This window comes from Hippopotamus amphibius, chromosome 9 (assembly GCF_030028045.1).
Source record: "Hippopotamus amphibius kiboko isolate mHipAmp2 chromosome 9, mHipAmp2.hap2, whole genome shotgun sequence".
In the NCBI taxonomy this organism is placed as follows: domain Eukaryota; kingdom Metazoa; phylum Chordata; class Mammalia; order Artiodactyla; family Hippopotamidae; genus Hippopotamus; species Hippopotamus amphibius.
In genome coordinates this window covers 33,483,108-33,487,557 of record NC_080194.1, presented here as the reverse complement: position 1 = coordinate 33,487,557, position 4,450 = coordinate 33,483,108, and the positions used below count along the sequence as shown (strand labels likewise).

At 38.9% G+C, this 4,450-nt stretch overlaps 1 pseudogene; it reads left to right on the top strand.

The window, feature by feature from the left end:
* Window positions 1-1,987: 1,987 nt before the first annotated feature.
* On the top strand, window positions 1,988-2,303 carry LOC130861661 (60S ribosomal protein L36a-like; annotated as a pseudogene).
* Window positions 2,304-4,450: the final 2,147 nt, after the last annotated feature.

Here is a 4,450-nt window from a genome sequence, read left to right as displayed (position 1 = left end):
TGTGCAGCAACGAAGACCCAACACAGCCAATTAATTAATTAGTTAATTTTAATGAATTAATTTAATTTTTATTTAAATTTTTAATTAATTATTTTAAAAAAGAATTAAGCTTCCTTATCTTTAAAAAAAGCATTTTTTTAAACAGAAGTAACATGCATCTGGAGACAGAAAAACCCGAGTTCAAATTCTGGCTCTGCCACTTACAAGCTGTGTGCTCTTGGACAACCTAATTAACTTTATGAGCCTTGGTTCCTCCATCTATAAAATAGGAATAATCATTTCCAACTTGTAAGGTTGTCATCTGGAAAATATAATGGATGTAAAGTGACTTGCACAGTGTCTGGCATAATGTTAAGTTTTCGGAAGTCCAACTCCAGGATTCTCTAATCTCAGGGTTTCTCAGCAGTGGTTCTCAAAATGTGGTCCCTGGATCAAGAACACCAGCATCACCAGGAACTCATTAGAAATGCAACCTCTCCATCCCACCCCATACCTACTGAATCAGGATTGGGACCCAGAGATCTGAGTTTTTACTAGCTCTCCAGGTGATGTTTGTTACATTAAAGAGTTTGAAAAGCACTGCTCTACGCAAGTCCTGTGTCCAAAACAGAAGAATGGAAAATCTCTCCAAGATTTGAAATTTCTCCTTTTATTTCACCATAAAATAAAAATATTTTAAAGTGAAAATAGTGCTGAAATGTTGATTCAAATGCCTTTTTAAATTACATATATACACGTAATTTAAACTTAGATAGATAGATAGATAGATAGATAGATAGATAGATAGATAGATAGATAGATATAGCAATTGCCTTTGTAAACGGGCTTCACAGGCAGGAGTCATCTACGCTCTGGGGTAAATATGTCAGTATGACCTGGCTTTGGCTTGCCCTCAGCCAAAAAGCACTGACAAATTGGCTTACTTTGGTTACACTGTGTAAATCACTAACTTGACCAATCAGAAACTACACAGTTGAGTTGATTTTGCACAGTCATAGAAGGAGGTAAGTTGGTAGAATAGTTGGGAAAGAATTTCTTAAATTGTTATAACATACTTTAGACAGATAGTCACCCCAATGGTAAGTAAAAAGAATTCTCACTGGAGTGCACATTAATTTTTTCTCTGCCCTAACAAGTCCCAGAATACAGTGATATGTTTATCACATACATAAATCTGGACAAAGAATCAGGTAAAAGTATTTTTAAACAGTTCTAAACTTATTTTATTAACAGACACCTTTTAATATACAAAATCTAAGACGACTCAGGGGGCTTCCCTGGTGGCATAGTGGCTAAAAATCCACCTGCCAATGCAGGCGACACAGGTTCCATCCCTGGCCACATGCCGTGGAGCAACTAAGCCAATGTGCCACAACTACTGAGCCCACATGCCACAACTTCTGAAGCCACACACCTAGAGCCCGTGCTCCGCAACAAGAGAAGCTACCATGATGAGATACTCATGCACCAAAACAAAGAGTGGGCCCTACTCTCCGCAACTAGAGAAAGCCCATGCGCAGCAATGAAGACCCAATACAGCCAAAAATAAAATAAATACATAATAAAATAAATCTTAAAAAAAAAGATAACTCAGTCAAAATAATCCATCTTTCCTTGAATTTGAAATGCATCTCACAATTAGGGATGAATGAGAAGAACAATCTTCACTTTTCAAAGTTCTGAGAATATCTTCAAAATATTTAAACACTCAAGCAGAAAGTTTCATCTACGCAAACCAATGGTATGCAAATTCCTTGTGTACATTTGCTTTTGGAAGCAATATCCTTTGCTGTGCTTCCAAATGTGGCTTTTATCAAGCAATTCAAAATCTATTTATGTATTGAGAATTCTAGGCTCCTTACGGTGTAAGAGGGGAGTGTTCAAAAAATATTCTGACCTTGAGAAAAGTCAGAGTCAGAGGGGAGAAAATACTGCACTCAAAGTAGGTACTTTAGCTTCTTTCCATGCTGATAGCAGTCTCATAAACATGGTGAATGTTCCTAAAGCCCACTGGACTTTCTGTAAGAAGTGTGGTAGGCACCAACCCCACAAAGTGACACAGTACAAGAAGGGCAAGGATTCTCTGTATGCCTAGGGAAAGCGGTGACAGGAAGCAGAGTGGCTATGGTGGCCAGACGAAGCTGATTTTCCTGAAAAAGGCTAAAACTACAAAGACGGCTGTGCTGAGGCTTGAGACCGTTGAGCCCAACTGCAGATTTAAGAGAATGCTGGCTATCAAGAGATGCATGCATTTTGAGATGGGAGACGATAAGGAGAGAAAGGGCCAAGGGATCCAGTTCTGAGCTTCATATTTTATTATGAAGACAGTAAAAATTTGAGACTGTTTTACTTAAAAAAAAAGAAAAGGTATTTAAAATATGCTGTGACATACAGACAGAGAGAACAGACTTGTGATTGCTAAGGGGGAGGGGTGTGGTGGAGGGATGGGATGGGAGGCTGGGGATAGCAGATGTAAGCTTTTATATATAGGATGGAAAAACAACAAGGTCCTACTGTAGAGCACAGGGAACTATATTCAATATCCTGGGATAAACCATCATGGAAAAGAATATTTTTAAAAAAGAATGTATACACATGTATAACTTTGGTGTAGAGCAGAAATTAACACAACATTGTAAATCAACTATACTGTACTTCAAGTTTTAAAAAATGTAAAACAATAAAAATAAAAAGTATACTGTGATATGTGCTTTCTTCCAAACTGAATATAGTTCAATGCCAAGCTATTTTTGGAGACAGTAAGACAAATAGAAAGGAGAGAGATTCTTAAATGAGGTTAACAAGAAAGGCTTCCTAGAGGAGATGGGACACGATGAAATAAAATTTATATTTTAAGGTAGGACAAGAAAATTTAAACATAAAATTCTCTCTTTCTGTTCGTTTGGGCCTCCTCCCTCCCACCCTAATGTTCAGTGTGCATCCGCATTACACATTAACCAGAGCTCCTCAAGGATGGGAATACCTACTTGACCTTAAACATCAATTTTTTTTTCTTTCTTCTGATGCTAGCAACATAACTTCTCAAAAGACTCACATTCCTTCCCAGCTCCGCAGGCGGTTGTAGTGACTTACTGCTCGATTTATACACACTCCCCTGGACTATGTATCTTCAGTGAACCCTATGTAAAATATCCATATATCATTTTGATGTATGATCCTTTGTCTCGAAAATGTATTGATATATGACTATACCTTCGACTTCTAAAAATGGAACAGTTCTCAGAGCTTCTGAGAGTCTGTCTTCTGGGTTATAATCCTCAGTTTGGCTTAAATAAAATTCTCTTTTTTTTCTTAACTTGATTGTTGATTGAATATTTGTCAATGGACACATGGATGTCAAAGAATTGGTAAATTTTAATGCCGGGATGTACTCACTTGTCACTGGCCTTTAAAGAGCGTAATTCTTGCCATTAAGATGTTGTTTAAAATGCTTCCCACATTCTGCCTATTCAAATCCTATCCATCTTTCAAAGCCACCTCAGAGTCCGTCTTCTCTCCTTCCTTCAATAATAAAATCCTTAAAATAAGAAGAGATCTTGTGCTTCTTACCTTTGGGGACAAGTAGAAAGAGAGGAAGTGAAGAGTTTGAGAGTCTGTGTCCTACTTGAAGTGAGAAAACTCCAAGGTATAGAGCAGATGGTCTGGTCGCAGTTTCCAAAGTAGAGTCACATGAATACTGACCTATCACTTTACACCTCATCTTATTTCCACACGGATCCCAGGAGACCCATATGACCACCCGCTATGGCCTCGCACCACTGACAGATTACTGTACCTGTGTCTTGGGCTGTTCTGAAGATTAAATGAGTTTTGGCAAGTAGAGTGCTGGCACAAGTAAATATTCAATACCTCTTAGTTACTGTTATTTAATTCCCACTAGGGGAAGTAAGAACCAATCAATCAAAAATATTAAGTAACTTGCCCAGGCATGCCAGGAATACCACACACTTAGGGATAATTCCTATGCTAATTTCTTGCCTTGGGAATTCCCAGACCAAGTGGGAAATGTCAAACACCCAATCTACCTGCTATACAGACCTGAGATTGCAACTTCTCTCCCCTTTTCTTTTTCTGTTTTTTTCTGGCCGCTGCCTGTGGCAAATGGGATTCTAGTTCTCCCACCAGGGATGGAACCCATGCCCCCTGCCTTGGAAGCGTGGAGTTTTAACCACTGGATCACCGGGGAAGTTCTCCCACTCTTCTCCCACCTGGCTGGTCTCCCATCACCAGCTGCAACTTTTACATCCTGAGGCCAGACTGTTATCTGTATTGGTGGGATTTTTTTTCCCTTAGGGATTTTTCCCTTACCCTCTTTACATAGGGAATAGCCTTTTAAGGCTTCCAGCACGAGCCCAAAGCCTCTAACTCTGGCTCTGTGTGAGCATTAAAACTCAACACCCTGAAGTAATGGAAAACAGAATTCTACTTG